Genomic DNA, 26093 nt, shown 5'->3' on the forward strand with positions numbered 1-26093 from the left:
GCCCTCCACAGCCACCTGCCTTGAACTTAATTCCCTCTTAACTGACCACTCCCTCTGCTCCCTTCGCTAACAGCCTACCCACTCTAATGGAACGCTCTAGACCATGCCTTTCTCTCTACTTTGCACTCCTCCTCTGACCTTGCCTTTGACCCTCAACCTCTAACCACTCCATTGTTCACTTTAACGTCTTAATCCCTCTACCCTGGACTCCTCCCCTCCCCCTTCAATAACCAAGAAGAACGCCAAGAAGGACACTCTTGCCCCTTACCTGGATGTGAGGACCTCCCCTGTATCCCTCCCTTATTCATGCTTCTTCCATTGACCGTGCTTTTTCTGGCTTTCACTATGCACTTATGACTCCCTTTGACCAACTCTGTCCGCCATATTAAGCCTGAGATCACCTCTGGCATACAGACCGTGAAAAGAAAGTGTTCAGTAACCTACAACATTGCCACTAAGCCCAGATCCTCACCCTACTCCGAGTCTACAAAAAATCCCTTGCTGCCCTCTCCTCTGGACTCCGACAAATCCTCCCACTTCACACACCTAATCTCTTTGAATCGCAATCACCGCCACAAACTTTCATCTACCGTCCAAGATTAGCTCACAGTTTCCAAGCTAATAACCATTTCCCCACCCTCTCTGATAATCACTTTGCTCAATACTTTTTGTTGAAAGAACTCTAATAATCAAGACACTGGGCCTCATTATAAGTTTGCCGATAAGATATAATATGATATGGCATTTATAACGCGCCTATACACAAGTGTTTCAAGGCGCGACGAGGCAAGGGGGGGAACAAAGGGAGGACGGACAACGATCCTAATAGGCCAGGTGTCATTCAAATTGCGCAAGTATATGGGAAGGGGGGAAAGGAAAAGTGCGCGGGGGGAAGGGAGAGGGGAAAGTACAGTACATGTGAGAGTGGAATAAATAAGATAAATAAAACACATAAAACAGCCAGCTGGTGGCAAGTGCAGACATAAGTGCTGGAAGGGGGACTGAAGGGATACAGAAAAAACAGTCCCCAAGTGCAGGGGTTGCCAGGGAGGCAGTGCAGGTGGGCAGTTGACGGGGCCTGGGCCAGAGATCAGAAAAGGGAGGCCAGGTAACCAGTGCAATTTCAGTCAGGAATTCAGCAAGGGAGGGGAGGAGAGAAAGCAGAAGCAAAGAGGAAGGTTTTGAGGTGTTTCCGGAACCGAAGATGGTTCTCCTCGAGTTTCAGGGAGGCAGGAAGGCTGTTCCAGAGAAAGGCCCTTGCCGAAGAGAGTGATCTGCCACCAACTCGTTGCTTGGAGAAGCGACTGACCCTGAGGGAGTTGGAGGCAGATGAGTGAAGATCTCAAGAAGAAAGATATTTATTAAGAGAGAGTTGAAGGTATTGCAGCCCCAGACCCCAGAAGGCCTTGTGTGCAATGCAGAGGGTTTTGAATTTAATCCTCGCAGCCACTGGGAGCCAGTGCAGAGATTTCAGTCCTGGAGAGATACGATCCCTGGGCTTGAGGCCAAGGACAAGTCTCACAGTCCTGTTCTGGATAAGTTGCAGAGGGCGGAGAGTGGAGGCAGGAAGATTTAGATAGTGGCTGTTACAGTAGTCCAGCTTGGAGAGGACCAGGGCTCTGGAGACAGTGAGCTTCTGGGGAAAGGAGAGGAAAGGAAGAATACCTCTAAGGAGGTGCAGCTGGTAGTGTGACTTCTTAGAGACGTCAGAGATGTGAGGGGAGAAAGAGAGTGCAGAGTCGAAGATGACCCCGGGGTTTTTAGCCTTGCAGGTGGGAGTGGGAGGAGGGCCAAGAGAGGCCGGCCAGAGAGCTGCAGGGAAGGAGGGAGTGGGTGTGCAGATGAGTAGAATCTCAGTCTTACTGGCATTAAGGCAGAGGTCGTTGGCGGCACACCATTCCTGGATGGCAGACAGCTAGTCAGAGATGAGGGAAGGAGAGGAGGAGGAGGAGGCCGAGGGTAGCCTGAAAATGAGCTGGGTATCATTCGCATAGCATTGAAAGTTGGGACAGAGAGCGGCAATGCAGTGGGCAAGGAGTGCCAGGTATTAGTTGAACAGCCAGGGAGAGAGGTTAGATCCCTGGGGGACACCACAGGTAGAGAAAAATATGTCGGAGAGGAAGGGCCCAAGTTGGACCTGGGAGTGTCAGTTGGAGAGGAAAGAAGTCAGCCACCCCAGAGCCTGACCAGTGATACCCAGGTTGTCACGGAGACGTTTGAGCAGGATGGCATGGTTGACTGTGTCAAAGGCAGAAGAGAGATCAAGCAGGATAAGAACGCAAGGGGTGTTAGGGTCGAGGTTGGAGAGCAGGTCTTCACGGATGTTCAGGAGAGCAGTTTCCGTGCTTCTGGCAGCTCTGAAGCCAGACTGATGGTCCTGAAAACAACCAACAGATTCAGTGTGGAGATTGAGCTGGGAGATGGCCAGTTTCTCCAGGAGCTTGGAAGGGAGTTATGGAGATTGGGTGATAGTTAGCTGGGCAGGAGGGGTCAGCAGAGGGTTTCTTAAGAAGAGGGTGCACAAGGGAGTGCTTCAGGGGGGAAGGGAATATTCCAGTGCTGAAGGAGTGAATGCAGAAATCTGCCAGGGCAGGAGCCAGGGAGTCAATGTGATCCTTGATAGTTTTGGAGGAATAGGGGTGAACCTGCTTCGACGAGACTTTCATAGAACGGACTTGTCTAGAAACCTCGTCTGGAGGGAAAAGGTAGAGAAGGAGGGAGGAGGGGTGGCCGCAGAAGGGCCATAGGAAGAGCGGGGAATAGCGGGAGGGGGATGAGAGGAGGAGAGAGAGGACAGGATGTCCTGAGTTTTAGAAATGAAGTGAGAAGCCAGTGTCGTGCAGAGGGCCTGGGAAGGGACAGGAGAGGTAGAGACAGCGGCAGGATTGGCTAGTTCCTTGCAGATTTTAAAGAGTTCAGCCGAGTTGTTACATGCCGCAGAGACGCGGGCTTAAATATGAGCTCTCTTCTTGGTGAGAACGGAGGGCCGGTATTGCCTTTACAGCAGGCGGCAGGCCAGTTTGTCAGAGGATGGACTTGAAGCACGCCATTTCCTCTCGGCAACCCTACACTTGCATTTTAGGGTGATGAGGTCTGACGTATACCAGGAGTTGCACTTGGCTTTGGGCTTCAGGCGGATTCTCATGACAGGGGCAAGGATGTCAAGAGTATCAGATATAGCAGAGTGGAGCGTGGAGAGGGCTGTGTCAGGGTGAGAGTGAGAGTCAGCCAGGCGGGGAGGAGGGGGTAAGAAGGTGGCGCGAAAGCCTCAACTGACACGTGCTTCATGGGTCGGGTGACCGAGAAGGTGGGTGGCATCCGGTAAGTACGGTACCAGTAAGTTCCCCAGTACCGTTGTCACTGTACCGGCAATCTACAAGGTCTGCCCGCGGGTGCTTGTCAGCCGGGCAGGTACAACCTGCCGTGCGGAACTGCATTCGTGAGCAGACCTACCCGGTAGCGCCGGCACCATTTTGATGGTGCCGGCACTACCGGCCTCCCCATTCCCATTGAGCCCTATGGGGCTCAAATAGGAATGGGGAGTGATTAATACTGGCACCCAGCAATGGGCAATTACTGAGTCCAGCGGGGCCGGAATGCCCCGGAAAATTAATGACTCAGGCGACAGCCATGCCAGTAATTACCGGCACGGCTACCGCCATAGTCATAATGAGGCCCACTGTCCCTGCCCTCCTCTTTTTCCCTCCTGCACCCTTTCTGTCGACCCCCTCTCTCCGTCCTTTCTACTCTCGATTACATCTCACATACCTCTCCTCCTGAATCAGCACCCATCCAGTGCAGCACAAACCCATCTGGAGCTCTCATGCACACATTTACTCCTCAAGTGGTCAAATACGTAGTCCTTTCCTCATCGCTTTGAGCAGATCTTTAACCTCTCGATCTCTCCACTCCTGCACTCTTCCCTGCCTTCACCAAATCGGCAACTGCCCTATGCATTTTTTTTTATTCTTGGCTGACGTTCTGGTGAACTATTGCTGCCCCCCCCATCCTCATCATTCATAAAACTTCTACCAGATCCCTAAGAACCTTAAGGAACATGGAATTGGAGATCCACTTCAATATGAAGTTTGTAGGAAACACTCCACAGAGTCTGCACTCATTCATGTCTCCGACGTTCTCTCTAATGTTCACCACCCCAAACTCTGTTCTATGCTCATCAGGGTGTTCTTTACACATGACAGAATAACTAAATAAATAAACAAATAAATCCCCCTCAGTTACTTTCTAGACTGTCGACCAATTATCTCTCCTCTTTATTTTCCCAAACCTTGAGATTCACACATCGGCTCTTGCCTGTATTGCCTCCTACCTGGAATGTCACACCTTGCAAATCTCGCGCCCCACCCCTCTCCCTGCCAGTGATCTCCAAAGATCAGTCCTTGGGGCTCTGCTATTCACCATCTATCCCACTGCCCTAGTAGCTTTTACTGTCACATCTTTGCTGACGAAGCTCAAATGTGTTTCTCCTTTCACCCCTTCACCCCAACCATCTTGGAACTGATTCAAAACTGCAAGACAGCAATTCGTTACTGGATGGCTCTCTGCAGCCTCGTGCTGAACTCTTTCAAAATGGAAGTCATCTTCCTCTCGGCTTCCAACACCATCCCTAATCTCCTCTCTCCTACCTCCTTTCTGCCTGACCTACTTGCTCCATCACCCAAGACTCGTTACCTTGTGATCCTATTTGATAGTGACCTCCAGCTGGTACAATTCATCACTATGAATGTCTCTTCTTCTCGGACTAACCTTCTCAACATTTCATAAACTAATCGATTTCTTGTCCACCACTCCACAAGGGTGGAGATTAGAAAACTCTAACCTCCATCCTTGTGCTCAGCAAACTCGACTACTTCATGCCTACTCCTTGTTATCTATCTGTACTACTTCTTCCCTCTTTAAACCCCCCTCAGCTTTGATACCCACTCTGTCTGCAGCCTACCCAAATTCTCCCCAAGTTCGGCTTACATACGCCAGGCTGGCTGGCTCTCCATTCGCACCCGCTCCCTTTACAAGTTCATTCTCCTAGTGTGCAAAGCAATCAACGGTCCCTCTTCCCAGCACATCTCTGACTGCATCTCTCTCTCCTCACCATCTCGCTCCCACTGAACCTCCTCTGAACTCAGTCTCAAAGTCCCATACCCTCCCTGTGCCTCCTCTCGCTTCCGCTCTTTCTCCCTTCTCACTCTACCTCCACTGGAGCCCACTGCCCATCACAATCAAAGGTATGCAGTCTTTATATCAAATATTCTTTTTAAGAATGGACTTTTATTGCATTTTTTTAATGAAAAACTTTATAGCGATTGCATTTAGGGGTGGGGTAAATGGTTAAATATTTTTGGCAAACGGATGTGGTGGGTTTTCAGTGGTGGGAAATAGAGGTTTGGGGAAGCCCCCCTGTCCCCACAAATAAAGAAAAAAGTGCAGTCTCTATAACAAATGTTACAAAATATTCGATATATGTGCATTCTTTATAAATTACTTTGGTATAAAGACATGTGACCACAATCAAAGCCAGCCCAACTATGTATCTCTTGAAAGCTCGGCTTAACCTTCATTTACTTGCTAAAGAGGGAGCTCTCCCTATGCCCTCCCCCTCGCCGGTCCTCCCTACCTGATGCTACCACTCCTTCGGGTGATGCTTGAGAATGTAATATTGTATATTTTGTGCAATACTCCTCTTTAGTTTGAGGCACTTCCACCTAGGTTAATGTAACCTTTTTAAGTCACCTGTTCTGTTATCTTTTTCTTTTGTTTTGTTCCTGGTCGATGTCCCGATTTGTTCACCTCCTCATAAACGGCCTCACCACTTGTTCTCAGTTGTGTGCTATTGTACAGGCACCCTTCTTAGGGCATTGTGTGCTATTGTACAGGCAACCTTCTTAGGGCCTTGTGTGCTATTGTACAGGCACCCTTCTTAGGGCCTTGTGTGCTATTGTACAGGCACTCTTCTTAGGGCCTTGTGTGCTATTGTACAGGCACCCTTCTTAGGGCCTTGTGTGCTATTGTACAGGCAACCTTCTTAGGGCATTGTGTGCTATTGTACAGGCACCCTTCTTAGGGCCTTGTGTGCTATTGTACAGGCACCCTCCCTAGGGCCGCCTCTGCCATTTATAAACATGTTATTGTGAGTAATTTCAGATTGAAATTGACAGCCCTGTTTTTCAAATGAATACAAATGCAAATGAATAGCCAGTGGACACCTGGACAGATCCTACAGGCCATTATATTTTCACAAGGAGTTTAGCTTTAAAAGAAAAATCCCACAGGCTGTAAGAAAATGTTCTATGTGTATGAAAGGTGTGGTCTAAGGAGGTACATATAGGCTATAAACACTATGGATATTGCACTCTCACTAGCATGAGTTTAGTATAGCAGACTGTAAAGACGGTGTTACGTGTATAATGTGCATAATGTAGCCTGTAGGCAGACACATACCGGCAGAGGAGGGGGAGTACTACAGATTTCTCTTCTGTCACCTTTCAGCACTTCCTGCCATGTGACACAGTGAACTTCCTGTCTGTGTCCTTATTAATCCTTACAATAAGACTGTCTAACAAAGTTAACAGCCCTCCTAGCCAGACCTAAAAAGCTGTTTCTGTGGAACGCGTTTATCTCTTTTCACCTAGTTTATCTGTCTTGCATCGTCTTTGCTCAACTCGATTGCTATCTCTAGGACTATCCCCTGGCTTCTTGATGGTCTTCTTGGATACAGTGGCTTGGCTCCTGCCGTTCCACTGCCCCGCAGCGACCCTCTTCTGTATATGCACCACTTTTCTTCCCTTTCATTATCACTTCACCCCACCTCTATGCAGGGCATTAATGTCACTCTTCTTTGCCGCCCTCTCCTTTGCCCAGTTCTTGCCCACCGATCCCTAATGCCCTGCTGCTGTCCTGCTTTTTATGTCATACATATTCAACTTTTTGAAACTAAAAACCTCTTCCTCCATGCAGCCCACACATGTTTCCTACTCTAACTATCCCACATATCTACTTATCTCCTTCTGACACCCCCAGTCATTCCCTGCTCTCTGCCTACATATATACATACACCAGCTGATCTAGTATTTTTCTGTGTCTGTTTTGTGTCTGTGTTTTTTGTCTGTCACCCTTTCTCTCTTCTCTCTCATCTCTCCCTCTCACAGGGCCTCATTCCGAGTATGGCGGTAAGGGATAGCGGCCACCGGTAACGAGACCGGTGGCAGTATTCCCTTACCGCCATACTCCGAGTTCCCTCTGCGCCCTCGCCCTTAACGCCTGCTTTGAGCAGGTGTTAAAGTCGAGGGCGCAAAGGGGCCTCCAAGCCAATAACGGTGACCGTAATGAACGGTCACCGTTATTTGCATCTTCCCCATTCCCATTGAGCCCTATGGGGGCTCATTTGGGAATGGGGAAGAGCCTTGGTGAATGGGGAATTACCGCCCCGCCAACCTTGGAATGGGGCGGTAATTCCGCCATCCACCAAGGCGCTGCCGGTCCGGGTACGGCGTCAACCAAGGCGTTATTAGCGCCATTGGTTAGAGCCGTACTCGGAATGAGGCCCACAGTCTCTCTGTAGCTCTTTCTCCCTCCCTCGTTGTGATTTCACTCCCTCTTTGTCTCTCTATGTCACACTCTATGCTTCTGCGGGCAAGAGTGACATTGTCAGGTATGTGATTGCTAGAGCCACACCAGTCGTTGCTGAGGGCAGGACATTCAGAGAAAACAGAGATGTCTTGAAGCGGAGGCTGTGTTTGTATGCCCAACTGTAGGATTAGAGCAGCAGTGACAGAGGCATCCCCCAAGGTGGGGATCGGCATGGTATGTAGCGTGTGACGCCAGAATGTCACCATCACACTGAGGACGTATTGTCTGTGTGCGGGAGGTGACAGGGACAGAGATAGGCTCTGCTGGAGGTGCTCTGGATGAGTCAGACATTTTAAGGGGCTAGAGGACCAGGCTGTAGGGTCTATATTCCAAGATGGACACTCTGATACACACAAAATATTGCTATGAGAAACGGGAAGGGGAGAACAGCACTAATGAGGGACTGTTTTGCATACAATCAAAGAGCATTTTAGAAACATTAGAATGACCCAAATCTTTATAGTCAACATGCATGCCTGTGATAAAAGTCTTGTACGCTTGAACCACTAAGTACATATTGCACACTGGCCCCAGTGCTTATTTACCTTGGAGTCCACGTGCCCATTTGCTTCCCATTTTCTGTTGTTGGGAGGCTGTCAGAATTTTAGAAGTTGGGGGGGGGGGCTTGGTCTCACGCTAAGGATGGCTGTGTGCTGTGGGAAACCTGAGGGTATTCTTCTGAGTCGACTTCGGAAATCCCTTATTCAGGTGGCCAGGGAAGGGCTGGCGCAGATCCCAACCCTGGGGTTGGATGAGCTGAGGAGGATCACCTGGGTAGGGGAGCCCGGGGTTATGCTCGTGAAAATGCCCCAGGGGAAACGTGGTATTATACCGGAGAAAGGGACGAGGAAGATGAGCTTCTTGAAGCTTTTATAGGTTGCACCAACTCAACCTCCTTTCCACCAAAAAATCTTCCTTATCCGAAACCAACGACTCCTCTGCATCTGATAAACCCATCAAAAACCACAACTCCCAGAATCCTTGCTATCCTGTCTTCTAACCGGATATTCCCAATCATTCTACTTCACGTCCCTCTGAAAATTAATTCCTAAACACCCAATCTACTTTGACAAAACATTACCATTCTCACAATCCCCTCTGTTCAGTTAACGGTCCAGGATATTCCCATTTGCGTCATAACCCCTACCAATCCCGTCCCTTCTGAAGGTCACTTTTTCCGAACTCCCAGTCAAATGTGACCAACAACTACAGTTCCCACAAACCCTATTACTCATTTCACAAATCCTACAAAAACCACCCTTCAGAAATCACCACAAATCCCGCTAGCACGAGGGTTATAATCCCATATAACACCTCTTCCTATCTATATCCCGTAGGATACTCTGACACTCAAACACCTGCTCTTCCGACATGAACACTTTTCTGCACCTCAGGAGACAACGGATTAACACCCGACCCGTTCACCCAACACAAGGGTCAGGCATGGTCATGCAATTAACCACACACACCTGACGGCCCTTTTCTTTCCCCACATGGATAAAAGGTGGAGCACGAGAGCATAAGACGAGCAAGGCAGACCGCACGATGTGAGAGCTAACTCAGCACGGCAGTTCAAGAGGAGAAAGACAAAACATACTGAGAGGGGGACAAGGAGAGAAGCAACCTTGCCCTTTCCGACCAAGGCTTGTGAAACCTCTGCAGAAGGAAACATAAGACCACAAACAATATCTAACGTGTGTTGCAGCAGATGTCTACGGTACACAAGACCGTCTTCCGCTGATAACTAAGCCAGGGAATGACACTGGTCTCCGTAGTACCAACCTTGACACGAAGGAGAAAGAAAGTCAAGCAGTTCATCACAGCCGGTGAGTCGAGGAGAGAGTGGATAAGAAACCCAACTGTGTTGAACGAAAAGTAGCCAACCGATAATTTGAACTTTGAAAGGTTTAATGAAACTATTGATGAAAGAAGGGGAAAACCGGCAACTGAGGAGTACGGCACCATGTGGGTGTTCACGTAGGAAACTCTGGGTGATTACCCGAAACTCTGGGTGATTACTCGATCATAGAAACAACCGTAACCAGAAGTCCTTGGGAGAGGCGAAAAGAGGTCAAAGTGGTCATACAGGGGTCTTGTAAAATACTCTGTACCATTGAAAGTCTTTGACCTACAGATGATTGAGAAGGAAAGGGAGATGAATTCGGCTTGGTAAAATTAGCGCATGAAGTTTGTGTTTTGAAAAGGTTGGCAAGAGTGAACCCGGCAGAGGCATGCTAATGAGAAAGGGGGAAGTCTGAAGCCCATAGAGAATGTTAACAAGAGTGAACCCTTCCGAGGGATGTCCATTGTGAACTGTTTGGCAAATGTTGGCAAGAGTGAACCCGGTAGAGGGATGCTAACGAAAAGGGTTGAGGCTCGAAGTCCCTATGAAGAGTGTGTTGACAGGAGTGAACCCGACCGAGGGATGTCCACAGTGAACTGTTTTACAAATAGTGGCCAGAGTGAACCCAGCAGAAGGAGGCCAACAAACAGGGGTGCACCCTGACGAACTGACATTAAGATTCATGAATACAAGAAGTATTGGAAGACCAGGGGAAGTGAATTGTCCCCCTTGTCATTTGGGTCCGAGCCCGGCAGAGGGAGATCGAGGGGTGAGAAGTTATCACCCAAAGTTCATTTGGAAAGGAACTCTTTGTTTGTTTATTGTTGAATACATCAGGCCCTCGAAAGCAAGAGACATTTTATTGAAAAGAGACTTCACCATTCAAGAACCCGATAGGTGGTACGGAACTGTTGGCTCGTGCTGGGAAAGCTAGTATGTGCTGTGCTCAGGAGATCCACCTTGTCCCGTGCTCAAAACGTGAGGAAGGGAGACCCCTGGCAATCACATCCTGACTTATTATTTGTGAACACTTCTTTCTTTATTGAAAGCCCTATGCCAGACTCTTTCTGTAATTAGTTGTAAGGATTAGGCAATAGGTTTTTTTAGTATAGGCCTTTTACTTTGACAAGATGCCACAAGGACTGCCTTATTTTTCATTTGATGGTCGAAGCTTGCAACCATCTTAAATTTAAGTTTAGATTAGGCGTGTTTCCACCCTGCACATACAGTTTAACAAACACCCTTGAACTGTGATCACTTGTGTCTGCCTTTACTGTTGCAACCATGGGTTCCTTGCAGTGCATACCAAGCTCCCAATGCACCAGCATTTTTAGGGAATTCTATGCAAAGGATATATACAGCATAAGCAACACATACCTTCCTACAGACCACTAACCCATGATTTACGCCTAACATAAGCAGCGCATACACCTTGTCACATGACATTAGAGGGCATGCATTGATACATTAGAGAGTTAGCTATATAAATGGAAATGTTTTGGCACTGTATATCTCAACCTTCCCCACCCACTTAGGGCAGTCTACACAAACACATTGCACTGCTCATGGCTTCACGCTCGGTGCACACTTAGACATCCTTCATGATTGCGAACTCTCCTCCAGCAGGCAGATCCGGGAATTCTCCAGAGCCTGTCATTAGCACCTGCACATGCTTAAGGAGAGAGCTTCGTTCTTGAATATGCACCACAGAGTGGAGGCGACCAGGGCTGTGGTGTCAGCTAGACCACATCACGGTAACAATGTATGCCTGGCCCTCTACAAGCACTCGATCCACACCCTTCAATTGATCCCAAAGACAGCTCAGGCTAAAACTGAAAAAAAGCATCACCACCTCAGGCCTGCCCTCATGGCCCTGCACTGACTCACATTTATTTTAAGGCCTTCCTCAGAGTACCTTACTGCCTGCACGAAAAGATACAATCCTTCAAAAACTGTTTGTTTCTCCACTACTAGCAGAACAACCACCAACTTCTTTCAGCAAAGAACTCCTGGGTCAGCGGTCTATCAGAGAAGGTGCTACCGGCCTGTGGAACTTCCTGTCTCCTGATAACTACAAGGAGAAGAGAGCCTTTCACGATTCGGGTAATCTAAAAGAAACCTTTTCCAACAAGTGTTCCCTCCTGAATGATTCTTCACCAGGTCAGTAGAGTTCCTCCTCAAGGCTTTGACAGGCGTAAACTTGATCTATATGTTTCGGCCTTCTAGACATTCTTCAGGTTGCTGCTTTCGTTTCGCTTGCTCCTGCTGTTTTATTCTCTTTTTCAATGCTCGTGCCCTCTGTTCTTTCAGCACTTACCTACCTCCCTTGCTTTTGTGTGCACTTGCCCCCCCCCCCACCCTTTCCCGTTGCTCTTACACTGATCTGAGTGTACCAAGCCCTGGGAATGATGAGCTTACTGGCTCCCCAACTGTATCTTGCCCCGTCCTTCCTCTGCACCCTAGGAGCGCGACGAGGTAACTCTATTTTGCAGTGTCGCTGAACACTTGAACTATACATATATAAGTGCATAACACCGGGAACACAGATCTCATCACATACAAGGTCGCTAACAACACACTTAACATGCACTGGCTGCAGTCTTGGCTTTTAAAATGGAAACAATCAACAATTTCTAGACTACTGCTTTCCCGGATATTTCCTCATTCCCAAGCAAATGCAGACAGTGGCTGGAAGGAAATCTGAAGAGCACCCTTCCCTACCTGCTAGGGTGGTCTGGATCCGCCTACCCCTTCCTACCCACTGGGATGGTACTGGATCCCCTACCCCTTCCTACCTGCTGGGATGGTACTGGATCCCCTACCCCTTCCTACCTGCTGGGGTGGTCTGGATCTTCCTACCCCTTCATACCCACTGGGGTGGTACTGGATCCCCTACCCCTTCCTACCCGCTGTGGTGGCACTGGATCCCCTACCCCTTCCTACCCACTGGGGTGGTACTGGATCCCCTACCCTTTCCTACCCACTGGGATGGTACTGGATCCCATACCCCTTCATACCTGCTAGGGTGGTCTGGATCCGCCTACCCCTTCATACCCACTGGGGTGGTACTGGATCCCCTACCCCTTCCTACCCGCTGCGGTGGCACTGGATCCCCTACCGCTTCCTACCCACTGGGGTGGTACTGGATCCCCTACCCCTTCCTACCCACTGGGGTGGTACTGGATCCCCTACCCCTTCCTACCTGCTGGGGTGGTCTGGATCCGCCTACCCCTTCATACCCACTGGGGTGGTACTGGATCCCCTACCCCTTCCTACCCGCTGCGGTGGCACTGGATCCCCTACCGCTTCCTACCCACTGGGGTGGTACTGGATCCCCTACCCCTTCCTACCCACTGGGGGGGTACTGGATCCCATACCCCTTCCTACCCGCTGCGGTGGCACTGGATCCCCTACCGCTTCCTACCCACTGGGGTGGTACTGGGTCCCCTACCCCTTCCTACCCACTGGGATGGTACTGGATCCCATACCCCTTCCTACCTGCTAGGGTAGTACTGCATCCCCCTATCCCTTCCTACCCGCTGAGGTGGCACTGGATCCCCTTACCCCTTCCTACCTGCTAGGGTAGTACTGCATCCCCCTATCCCTTCCTACCCGCTGAGGTGGCACTGGATCCCCTTACCCCTTCCTACCTGCTAGGGCAGTACTGCATCCCCCTATCCCTTCCTACCCGCTGAGGTGGCACTGGATCCCCTACCCCTTCCTACCTGCTAGGGCAGTACTGCATCCCCCTATCCCTTCCTACCCGCTGAGGTGGCACTGGATCCCCTACCCCTTCCTACCCACTGGGGTGGCACTGGATCCCCTTACCCCTTCCTACCTTCTGGTGTGGCACTGGATCCATCCCCTCTCCCCCCATTCTCTGGTTCTGGGCCCCCTCTCTTCCAAAGTGAGCTTGATCTGGCCTCCACTTTGGAACATGTATTTTGAATTGTTTGTTCTGAGTGATATTTAGACCCAAATTAGTGTTCCCCTTATTGCCATAATTTTCTCTGAATTGTAAAGCACCCAGAAATGGGGATCTTTCCTCCTCCTTTTTTCTATGTATGCTGTATTTTGTCAAAACACCTTTTGCTTCCAATGCTAAATACCATACAAAAAATGTGATATTTATCAGAGGGCCAAGAAATCTGATTAGAATTCTGGTGATGTAAAAGGAACGTGTGCATGTATGTGTGTGCACGTGTGCCTGCGTGTGAGTGTGTGTGTGTGTTTGCATGTATGTGCGTGTGTGTGTGTGTGTGTGCATGCATGCGCACGTGTGTGTGTGTGTGTGTGTGTGTGTGTGTGTGTGTGTGTGTGTGTGTGTGTGTGTGTGTGTGTGTGTGTGTGTGTGTGTGTGTGTGTGTGTGTGTGTGTGTGTGTGTGTGTGTGTGTGTGTGTGTGTGTGTGTGTGTGTGTGTGTGTGTGTGTGTGTGTGTGTGTGTGTGTGTGTGTGTGTGTGTGTGTGTGTGTGTGTGTGTGTGTGTGTGTAAAAGGAATATGGAGACAGCGCGCCAAGTAGGAGATCAAATTGAGCATACAAAGTCTTGCAAGGTATATGTGACGCGAAAAGTCACATCACATGCATGCACACAGATGATGGTAAGCTGCATGATAATGAATGATGAGCTCATGTGTGAGAAAAATGTGGGAATTCCCATCAATGTGGTTGGTATAGGACACAGACATGTCAGGCATGTGTACACATAGAGCATGGGTTGCCTGAGCATATCTGCAAAAAACATGCATAGCCAGGATGCTCAAGAAGAAACTGTATCCTAAGGGGGGGGGTGCTATTGTGATGCGTGGAAAAAGAAGTTCAGTGAAAAAGTTCAGTGAAGGCATTCCAACAGTACAGTGTACAGCTCACAGCGTCTTTCAGAGCCCCCCCTGCCATCATGCATGGAGTGGGTCCATAAATCATCAAATGATTAGCAATATGAATTCATGCAGAGAAAGAAAAGTACTTTTGGCTCTACCACACTTTACGGCAACTTATTTTTAAATATCAAAGAAAAGAATCACCAGAAACATTCAAGCCACATTAATGTGAAGGCTTGAATGGCGACCACAAAAATAAGGGCTTTACAAAAATGAAATGATGAATACATGTAAAGTGTGTAAAAACAATTCAATGGAAATGTTGTGTTTGGGATACGCATGAAGATAATGAAGAACACACATGATGGTGTGTAACAAGATTTTAAAGCTGATGTAAAAAAATGTATCACCCTGATGAATGTCCCTAAGCAATTATAAAAAACAGAAACATGTTGTTGTTCAATAAATTAATCCACAAAGCAAGGAATAATGGCTAATGTAAAGTGAAAGATTTTAGTTTAACGCTATCGACAGTGCCTCGAAAAATTTCCCAATAATTGTGATGAATAGGGTCTTTTTAATGATATGTGCACAAACGTATTGCAAGTATGACATTCTGCACAAATGTTTTCAATCACAATAAATACACAAAAGGTAAACAACATTTATAAAAAAAAATGGAAGTGAGAAATTGAATGAAGAGGCACTTGACTTTATGATATGCACTACTGGCCATGAATATAGAATACCCGGAATAGCTTGGATTACGTTGGATATTAGTGAGGAGTATAACATTGGTAGGGGAACACATTTGGCATATTCATGCCAGAGATTGTCATAAGGAGCACACAAGAGCTAAGAATGTGTCCCCGCAGTGCACTGCTCTGTTCAATATCTTCCACTGCAGGGGGCATGCTACTTTGCATCCAACGGAATCGCTGATGATGACTTGACAGGTGATATGTGTGACAAATCAACTTCCGGGGCACCAGTGGTCCAGGGATGAATATCGGTTTCTAAACCATCACTCAACCCCATACCTCTACTACACGAGAAGGGATCCCAACAGATTGGAATACAAGTAAATTATAAGACCTCCTTGTCAAATTTTGGTAAATTGGACAGAACAGCAGGCTTATCTCCGCAAGGTCGTGGATCGTTGGTTAGTTGCAACACAGCGAAAATACAATTATTAGCCAATGATAAAAGGGACTGTCTATTCAAGATTGTATACAAATATTTACTTTTTTATTACTACAACAGACAGTTCTAGCACACTACATTTACAACCCACACTGTAAAGGCACACAAAGGTCAGACAGTTTCACAAAGTAAAGGGATGCACTCTGGATACTGACAGTAAGGTAGTTGGTAATGGAATCAGTTTTATAGTTCAAGATTATGTGGTTCCAGCACCAAAGGGGCAAAGGGTCGTAGCTGTCTCTAGGGGCCTTCAGAGAAGGACCAGGGGGGCAGAGCCGCAATGTACCTGTTGCTGAAGAGGTTCTTGGTGCTTGACAGCGTTGAGGCAGTTCCAGGGCAGTTTGCAGCCTGTGAGATAGAGTTAGCAGCGGGAGATAGCTGTGGGTACCAGGCAGCATGCAGTTCGGCAAGACAGGCTGGACGGACGTCTGCAGGCTGTCTGGCGTGGCGGCTGAGGCCAAGAATCGTTGTCTCTGTGCTGGTTGGCGGATCTGGAGTGCTGGTCGTGGCGTCTCGGATGGCTCCGGCGACTACGGCATGACAACAGTCAGTGAAGCAGCCGAATGCAGTTCGAGGACTCGACTGTCTCCAAATTGTCCTTAAAAAGATGGTCGCTGGATGATGCTTGTGTGGCACTCCTCTTACCTTCTTCGCAGGGCTTGTGTCCTTTCAAGGCAGACAAGCCAAAGCTCAGGAGGGTGTTAGCAGGCAACAGCCTCGTCCTTTGTCCAGAGACTCTCCAGCACTTCCCATCTAGGAAGCTTGCAGTCATAACCTAGCAGGGCACGCTGTGTGCTGGCTGGGTACCGGTTCTGGAGCTGATGGAAGGTCCTCTGAGTCCGGTAGCTCACTCTGTTCCCTGGAAGATGTTTAGGGGAGGGTTCTTGGAACTCCTGGCCTTCCTTCACTGGTGGAAGATGTAAGGTAGACTGTACCTTCAGCTCGGGTCCAAATTAGTCTCTTCTTGCTCCTTGGGAAGTCTTCAGATGATCTGATTAGTGAGGGGCTCAGCCCTCTTTTAAAGCCAAACGGGGCCCAGGGATTGGTGTAGGCCAAGCTGAACTTAATTGAGCCAATTCCGGGTCTCCACCAAACAATCTTCAGTTCTCTTCAGGTCAGGGGAAAGATGAAAACATATACTTCTAAGTCCCAGCCATCTTCCTGTCTGATGTACATCAAAGTGCAATTACCTGCCCTATGTGGCACTTGATCACAACATGGGCCTCCTTTGAAGTAGGGGGGGGTGCAGGCAGACTTTCATCTCCTACAATTCACATACTTCCCTGCTCTGAAAGAAGTGGTTCCAGACAGGACATTCACTGCCCTTTCATACCAAGGAAGGGTGTTAGTACCAAGTTGACACATTGCATTACAGAGAGGTGTCTGGCGTTTGGTCTCCCTTGTCACTCCCTGCACCCAGGCCTTCCCTGAGGCATGCTAATTAAAATTCTTCAGTATTTGCCACCACTAGCAAGGTTTCACAATGGAGATGCAAATTCATGGGACGTTGAAATTCAAATCAGGCTGCCCCTGGCCAAAGGCTTTTGATGTACCCATGGCTATCAGGTGTCAATTACACATGACAGGGGAGGGTGGCGCTGGTAAACTGCGTCCTCCCAGAGTACATGACTATTTTTCTGCTGTGCGGTGAGCATTGAAAATGTGTGTGGGAATGGCCCCATCATTCATTCTTTTTAAAACAAACAAAAAAGCCCCGGCGAGCGCACGTTTCCTGTGCGGATGGTCACATTCCTCACACATGGGCGACATCATGTGGCAATATCATTCTGGATGTCATCAGTGATGTCATCAATAATGCTTCGACGGTGTCATTGTAGGTGGCACCAGTGATGCTAATGATAATGGAATCCCTGTTGGAATTCTGGGGTCATAAACAGTGCATGGCAAGGCAAGTTAAGGTAGCATAGCTAGCTTTTACCAGAGGCTTCTTCTTCAGGTTTTGAGGTAGAACTTTAAAGTAAAGTCTCTTAAAATAAAGTGTTTTGGTTGTTAGATTTGTGAGGGTGTTTTTAACATATGTTAGCCTGTTTAGAAGAGAACCCTGAAGGCCCTTAACTAAAGCTGCTTTTTGTGATCATGCATGCCCGTGCGGGGGCTCAGAATGAGCCACACCTGAAGGTAGCTTCTGCTTCTGTGATGCAGTGAACACAGCCTCTCACTCCACCACCCCTCCTCCCCACTCGGCCTTCCTTTCCTTTCTACTGGTCCCTATTCCTATTTCAAGTCACTGAGACCTGCAAAGTAATTGCACTTCCGTGGGTGTATGTGAGGGCCTTTTAATCTCTCCCTTAATTGCCTATGGAAATATCAGACTTTCTCCCACCACCATCCACCACGATATCCACCTATCCAACCCCCTATATTCCCACTTATCCAATTGTCGCATCCAAATGTCATTGACCAACCATCCATCTGCCTACCCTTCTACCCATTCTATAAATATATGTGTAAATTGCTTGCATTACTTTCTCCGTATCTATTGATCCATCTTTCGTTCCATCCAACCACCGTCAGTCCCTTGGTCAATCCATCTATCCACTCCTCCACTCACACATCCATCCACCCATCCGAACATTCATCCACCCATCTGTGAATTCATCCATCCACCCGTCTATCAATCAATCAATTCATCTATCCATTCATACACCCATCCACCCACCCGTCCGACGATTCATCCATCCATCCATCAATCCATCCATCCACTCCTCCACCCACACATCCATCCACCCCTTCATCTACATATCCATCCATCTGTACATCGATCCACCCATCTGTCCGTCAATTCATTCATCCAACTGCCCGTCCGTCGGTCAATCCATTAACCTATGCATCAGTCCATCCATACAACCCTCCACTCATCCGTCTGTCCATCCATCCCTCGTAGGATTAAGGGTTCATTGGTGAGTTGGATTTGACAACCAGGGTTCTGCAACCTGTGGCTCTCCAGATGTTTTGGACTACAATTACCAGCAGCTCTAGGTAGCCTAGTTGATGGTGAGGAATCATGGGAGTAGTAGTCCAAAAAATCTGGAGCGCCTCATAGACTCTATTTTGATCTGCGGGTCCCATTTTTGACTCCTGGAGCGAAAGGGGAAGATGGAGACTCAGATGCGTGTTATTGGGGGTCATTCCGAGTTGGGGGTGGTAGGGGCTTAACGGCACCGTTAAGGATGGTGGTGCCGTTAAGCCCCTACTGCCCTATTCCGAGGTCCCTTTCGGGTCCCAGCAGGAACGGCTGGACTGACCAGCCGTTCTTAGTGGGACCTGTTAAGGGACCTTGGAGCTAATAACGGGCCCGCAATTTGCGGCCCGTTATTAGCGCCTTCCCCATTCCCATTGAGCCGTACGGGGGCTCAAATGGGAATGGGGAATGGTTTACTGAATGGGGACTTACCGGGTCCTCCAAGGTTGGAATGACCCAGTAAGTCCCCATTCAGTGAGACCAGACCCGGACCAGGGTTTGGAGGCAGCCATGGAGCTAATAGCACCATGTCTACCTCCAGACTCGTAATGACCCCCATTGTCTTGCATAGATGTCACACCTGTTATGTGCAGCACTGAGACACCACCAGGTGTTGTGATGAGCAGGGGTTCACCTAGACTTACATTTCGAAAGTGGGAGGCTAACCCTTAAAATGTTGGGTGAGGCACTAACATCGCAGGCTTTGGGGGAGGGACAAACTTATTTGTGTGGGGGCGTCTAACTTCTTCACACATTCTAATGAGGCTATTCTAGTGCAGCTTCACTGTTACAAGCAGTTAACGCTCTCCTTCACGTCGGAAACCACACAACTGATGTGAGAATGAGTGGTCTCCTCACTCCCCTGGCATGCAAGTACTAAACCCACATCACGGTCTCCTCTCCCCCTTACCCTTCCAATCACTCCCCTGGCATGCAAGTACTAACCCCACATCACGGTCTCCTCTCCCCCCTACCCTTCCAATCACCCCCGTGCATGCAAGTACTAACCCCACATCACGGCCTCCTCTCCCCCTTACCCTTCCAATCACTCCCCTGGCATGCAAGTACTAACCCCACATCACGGCCTCCTCTCCCCCTTACCCTTCCAATCACTCCCCTGGCATGCAAGTACTAAGCCCACATCACGGTCACCTCTCCCCCCTATCCTTCCAATCACCCCCCTGCATGCAAGTACTAACCCCACATCACGGTCTCCTCTCCCCCTTACCCTTCCAATCACTCCCCTGGCATGCAAGTACTAACCCCACATCACGGTCTCCTCTCCCCCTTACCCTTCCAATCACTCCCCCGGCATGCAAGTACTAACCCCACATCACGGTCTCCTCTCCCCCTTACCCTTCCAATCACTCCCCCGGCATGCAAGTACTAACCCCACATCACGGTCTCCTCTCCCCCTACCCTTCCAATCACTCCCCCGGCATGCAAGTACTAACCCCACATCACGGTCTCCTCTCCCCCTACCCTTCCAATCACCCCCCTGCATGCAAGTACTAACACCACATCACGGTCTCCTCTCCCCCCTACCCTTCCAATCACTCCCCGGCATGCAAGTACTAACCCCACATCACGCCTCCTCTCCCCCTTACCATTCCAATCACTCCCCTGGCATGCAAGTACTAACCCCACATCACGGTCTCCTCTCGACCCTTACCCTTCCAATCACTCCCCTGGCATGCAAGTACTAACCCCACATCACGGCCTCCTCTCCCCCTTACCCTTCCAATCACTCCCCTGGCATGCAAGTACTAACCCCACATCACGGCCTCCTCTCCCCCTTACCCTTCCAATCACTCCCCTGGCATGCAAGTACTAACCCCACATCACGGCCTCCTCTCCCCCTTACCCTTCCAATCACTCCCCTGACATGCAAGTACTAACCCCACATCACGGCCTCCTCTCCCCCCTATCCTTCCAATCACCCCCCTGCATGCAAGTACTAACCCCACATCACGGTCTCCTCTCCCCCTTACCCTTCCAATCACTCCCCTGGCATGCAAGTACTAACCCCACATCACGGCCTCCTCTCCCCCTTACCCTTCCAATCACTCCCCTGGCATGCAAGTACTAACCCCACATCACGGCCTCCTCTCCCCCTTACCCTTCCAATCACCCCCCTGGCATGCAAGTACTAACCCCACATCACGGTCTCCTCTCCCCCCTATCCTTCCAATCACCCCCCTGCATGCAAGTACTAACCCCACATCACGGTCTCCTCTCCCCCTTACCCTTCCAATCACTCCCCTGGCATGCAAGTACTAACCCCACATCACGGCCTCCTCTCCCCCTTACCCTTCCAATCACTCCCCTGGCATGCAAGTACTAACCCCACATCACGGCCTCCTCTCCCCCTTACCCTTCCAATCACTCCCCTGGCATGCAAGTACTAACCCCACATCACGGTCTCCTCTCCCCCTTACCCTTCCAATCACTCCCCTGGCATGCAAGTACTAACCCCACATCACGGTCTCCTCTCCCCCTTACCCTTCCAATCACTCCCCTGGCATGCAAGTACTAACCCCACATCACGGTCTCCTCTCCCCCTTACCCTTCCAATCACCCCCCTGGCATGCAAGTAATAAACCCACATCACGGTCTCCTCTCCCCCTTACCCTTCCAATCACCCCCCTGGCATGCAAGTACTAACCCCACATCACGGTCTCCTCTCCCCCTTACCCTTCCAATCACCCCCCTGGCATGCAAGTACTAACCCCACATCACGGTCTCCTCTCCCCCTTACCCTTCCAATCACTCCCCTGCATGCAAGTACTAACCCCACATCCCGATTTACGTTGCCTACAGATGTATGCATAAGAAGTGTGGGGGGGGGGGGGTGGGGTGCAGTAAAGGGGTGGGTGACTCTCCTACCTTTCCACATTCTGGATGTAAAGGAATTACTACCAGGTGTGATCAAGTACTCACTCTCTGGAGATAGCGCCTAGAGGCCTGGGACCTGCTCCAACCCAGCTGCACCGAGCCATCCCCAAGCAGTGACAAATGGGAGAGGGGGCGAGGGGCGGGCCCCGCACCCCATGCCAGCACACACAGCCCTGACAGGGTAATGGCTGCCCCAGTTCCGATCCCCCCCGCCCACCGTGCGCCCTGCAATCAAGCTGTCTGCAGGGGGGTACTTAAGTGGGGGCGCACTCAATGTTGGGTGGACGTCACAGGGGACATGAGTCTTCTGCCTGTGCAGAACTTTGTGCGAAAAGACATCAGGGCCAGTGCACGTGCGGCACTCACAGGTCCCCCAATGCCATGGCCACTGCGCACAGCCATTCGAGCACTGCCGCCCATAGAAGCGGGAAACGTGGCATCCAAGCCAGACGTGTGATCCTGGGCGAGTTACTACTGTACACCTCTGTGGCCCAGAGCCCTCAACAGCCCACGTTGCCCCTACTCTTCCTGGGGCCCCTGCAATATTCCTGCATCAGGTGAGCCCCCATTCCTCCTTTCACTCTTCCTGGGGCACCTGCACTATGCCTGCATCAGGTGAGACCCCCCACTCCTCCTTTCACTCTTCCTGGGGCAACTGCGCTATGCCTGCATCAGGTGAGACCCCCTACTCCTCCTTTCACTCTTCCTGGGGCACCTGCGCTATTCCTGCATCAGGTGAGCCCCCATTCCTCCTTCCACTCTTCGTGTGGCACCTGCACTATTCCTGCATCAGGTGAGCCCCCATTCCTCCTTCCACTCTTGACGAGGCCCTGGCACTATCCCTGTATCATGTAGGACCCCCTCCCCGACTCCACCTTCCACTCTTCTTGTGAACCCTACACTATTCCTGCATCAGGTGAGCCCCCACTCCTCCTTTCACTCTTCCTTTGGCTCCTGGCTCTATTCCTGCATCAGGTGAGACCCCCCACTCCTCCTTTCACTCTTCCTTTGGCCCCTGGCACTATTCCTGCATCAGGTGAGACCCCCCCACTCCTCCTTTCACTCTTCCTGGGGCACCTGCACTATTCCTGCATCAGGTGAGACCCCCCACTCCTCCTTTCACTCTTCCTGGGGCACCTGCACTATGCCTGCATCAGGTGAGACCCCCCCCACTCCTCCTTTCACTCTTCCTGGGGCACCTGCACTATTCCTGCATCAGGTGAGACCCCCCCACTCCTCCTTTCACTCTTCCTGGGGCACCTGAACTATGCCTGCATCAGGTGAGACTCCCTCCCACCACTCCTCCTTTCACTCTTCCTGTGGCCCTGGCACTATTCCTGCATCAGGTGAGCCCCCACTCCTCCTTTCAGTCTTCCTGTGGCCCTGGCACTTTTCCTGCATCAGGTGAGACCCCCCACTCCTCCTTTCACTCTTCCTGGGCATCTGCACTATTCCTGCATCAGGTGAGCCCCCATTCCTGCTTCCACTCTTCCTGGGGCACCTGCACTCTTCCTGCATCAGGTGAGACCCCCCTCTCCTCCTTTCACTCTTCCTGGGGCACCTGCATTATTCCTGCATCAGGTGAGCCCCCATTCCTCCTTCCACTCTTCCTGGGGCACCTGCACTATTCCTGCATCAGGTGAGCCCCCACTCCTCCTTTCACTCTTCCTTTGGCCCCTGGCACTATTCCTGCATCAGGTGAGCCCCCACTCCTCCTTTCACTCTTCCTTTGGCCCCTGGCACTATTCCTGCATCAGGTGAGCCCCCATTCCTCCGTCCACTCTTCCTGGGGCACCTGCACTATTCCTGCATCAGGTGAGCCCCCACTCCTCCTTTCACTCTTCCTTTGGTCCCTGGCACTATTCCTGCATCAGGTGAGACCCCCCCACTCCTCCTTTCACTCTTCCTGGGGCACCTGCACTATTCCTGCATCAGGTGAGACCCCCCCACTCCTCCTTTCACTCTTCCTGGGGCACCTGCACTATTCCTGCATCAGGTGAGACCCCCCTCTCCTCCTTTCACTCTTCCTGGGGCACCTGCACTATTCCTGCATCAGGTGAGACCCCCCTCTCCTCCTTTCACTCTTCCTGGGGCACCTGCACTATTCCTGCATCAGGTGAGACCCCACCCCTCCGTCCACTCTTCCTGGGGCACCTGCACTATTCCTGCATCAGGTGAGACCCCCCCCCACTCCTCCTTTCACTGTTCCTGGGGCTCCTGCACTATTCCTGCATCAGGTGAGACCCCCCCCACTCCTCCTTTCACTCTTCCTGGGGCACCTGCACTATGACTGCATCAGGTGAGACCCCCCACTCCTCCTTTCACTCTTCCTGGGGCACCTGCACTATTCCTGCATCAGGTGAGATCCCCCCACTCCGCCTTTCACTCTTCCTGGGGCACCTGCACTATGCCTGCATCAGGTGAGACCCCCCCCACTCCGCCTTTCACTCTTCCTGGGGCACCTGCACTATTCCTGCATCAGGTGAGCCCCCACTCCTCCTTTCAGTCTTCCTGTGGCCCTGGCACTTTTCCTGCATCAGGTGAGACCCCCCACTCCTCCTTTCACTCTTCCTGGGGCATCTGCACTATTCCTGCATCAGGTGAGCCCCCATTCCTGCTTCCACTCTTCCTGGGGCACCTGCACTCTTCCTGCATCAGGTGAGACCCCCCTCTCCTCCTTTCACTCTTCCTGGGGCACCTGCATTATTCCTGCATCAGGTGAGCCCCCATTCCTCCTTCCACTCTTCCTGGGGCACCTGCACTATTCCTGCATCAGGTGAGCCCCCACTCCTCCTTTCACTCTTCCTTTGGCCCCTGTCACTATTCCTGCATCGGGTGAGCCCCCACTCCTCCTTTCACTCTTCCTTTGGCCCCTGGCACTATTCCTGCATCAGGTGAGCCCCCATTCCTCCGTCCACTCTTCCTGGGGCACCTGCACTATTCCTGCATCAGGTGAGCCCCCACTCCTCCTTTCACTCTTCCTTTGGTCCCTGGCACTATTCCTGCATCAGGTGAGACCCCCCCACTCCTCCTTTCACTCTTCCTGGGGCTCCTGCACTATTCCTGCATCAGGTGAGACCCCCCCACTCCCCCTTTCACTCTTCCTGGGGCACCTGCACTATGCCTGCATCAGGTGAGACCCCCTCCCACCACTCCTCCTTTCACTCTTCCTGGGGCACCTGCACTATTCCTGCATCAGGTGAGACCCCCCCACTCCTCCTTTCACTCTTCCTGGGGCACCTGCACTATTCCTGCATCAGGTGAGACCCCACCCCTCCGTCCACTCTTCCTGGGGCACCTGCACTATTCCTGCATCAGGTGAGACCCCCCACTCCTCCTTTCACTCTTCCTGGGGCACCTGCACTATTCCTGCATCAGGTGAGACCCCCCCCACTCCTCCTTTCACTCTTCCTGGGACACCTGCACTATGCCTGCATCAGGTGAGACCCCCCCACTCCGCCTTTCACTCTTCCTGGGGCACCTGCACTATGCCTGCATCAGGTGAGCCCCCACTCCTCCTTTCACTCTTCCTGGGGCACCTGCACTATTCCTGCATCAGGTGAGACCCCCCCACTCCTCCTTTCACTCTTCCTGGGGCACCTGCACTATTCCTGCATCCGGTGAGACCCCCCCACTCCTCCTTTCACTCTTCCTGTGGCCCCTGCGCTATCCCTGCATCAGGTGAGACCCCCCCACTCCTCCTTTCACTCTTCCTGTGGCCCCTGCGCTATTCCTGCATCAGGTGAGACCCCCCCACTCCTCCTTTCACTCTTCCTGTGGCCCCTGCGCTATTCCTGCTTCAGGTGAGACCCCCCTCTCCTCCTTTCACTCTTCCTGGGGCACCTGCACTATTCCTGCATCAGGTGAGACCCCACCCCTCCGTCCACTCTTCCTGGGGCACCTGCACTATTCCTGCATCAGGTGAGACCCCCCACTCCTCCTTTCACTCTTCCTGGGGCACCTGCACTATTCCTGCATCAGGTGAGACCCCCCACTCCTCCTTTCACTCTTCCTGGGGCACCTGCACTATGCCTGCATCAGGTGAGATCCCCCCACTCCGCCTTTCACTCTTCCTGGGGCACCTGCACTATTCCTGCATCAGGTGAGACCCCCCCCCCCACTCCTCCTTTCACTCTTCCTGGGGCACCTGCACTATGCCTGCATCAGGTGAGTCCCCACTCCTCCTTTCACTCTTCCTGGGGCACCTGCACTATTCCTGCATCAGGTGAGACCCCCCCCACTCCTCCTTTCACTCTTCCTGGGGCACCTGCACTATTCCTGCATCCGGTGAGACCCCCCCACTCCTCCTTTCACTCTTCCTGTGGCCCCTGCGCTATTCCTGCATCAGGTGAGACCCCCCCACTCCTCCTTTCACTCTTCCTGTGGCCCCTGCGCTATTCCTGCATCAGGTGAGACCCCCCCCCCACTCCTCCTTTCACTCTTCCTGTGGCCCCTGCGCTATTCCTGCATCAGGTGAGACCCCCCCACTCCTCCTTTCACTCTTCCTGGGGCACCTGCGCTATTCCTGCATTAGATGAGACCCCCCCGACTCCGCCTTCCACCCTTCACGAGGCCCTGGCACTATCCCTGCATCACGTAGGACCCCCTCCCCGACTCCACCTTACACCCTCCTTGCGACCCCTACACTATGCCTGCATCAGGTGAGACCCCCCCCCCCCACTCCTCCTTTCACTCTTCCTGGGG

At 51.1% G+C, this 26093-nt stretch overlaps 1 protein-coding gene across 2 annotated transcripts in view; it reads right to left on the minus strand.

The window, feature by feature from the left end:
- UCN (urocortin) overlaps positions 1 to 26093 on the minus strand; it is a 49004-nt gene that overhangs the window by 17146 nt on the left and 5765 nt on the right. Inside the window, exon 1 of one of the 2 annotated variants that reach the window (XM_069605496.1) lies at positions 21435 to 21488. The exons of the other annotated variant lie outside the window; for it this stretch is intronic. The gene's annotated coding sequence lies outside the window, so the exon portion shown is untranslated. Of the gene's footprint in view, positions 1 to 21434; positions 21489 to 26093 lie in introns of those variants that run through there. 2 annotated transcript variants of the gene reach the window in all.

The sequence above is a fragment of the Ambystoma mexicanum genome, chromosome 4p (genome assembly GCF_040938575.1).
Source record: "Ambystoma mexicanum isolate Mex_15411 chromosome 4p, UKY_AmexF1_1, whole genome shotgun sequence".
In the NCBI taxonomy this organism is placed as follows: domain Eukaryota; kingdom Metazoa; phylum Chordata; class Amphibia; order Caudata; family Ambystomatidae; genus Ambystoma; species Ambystoma mexicanum.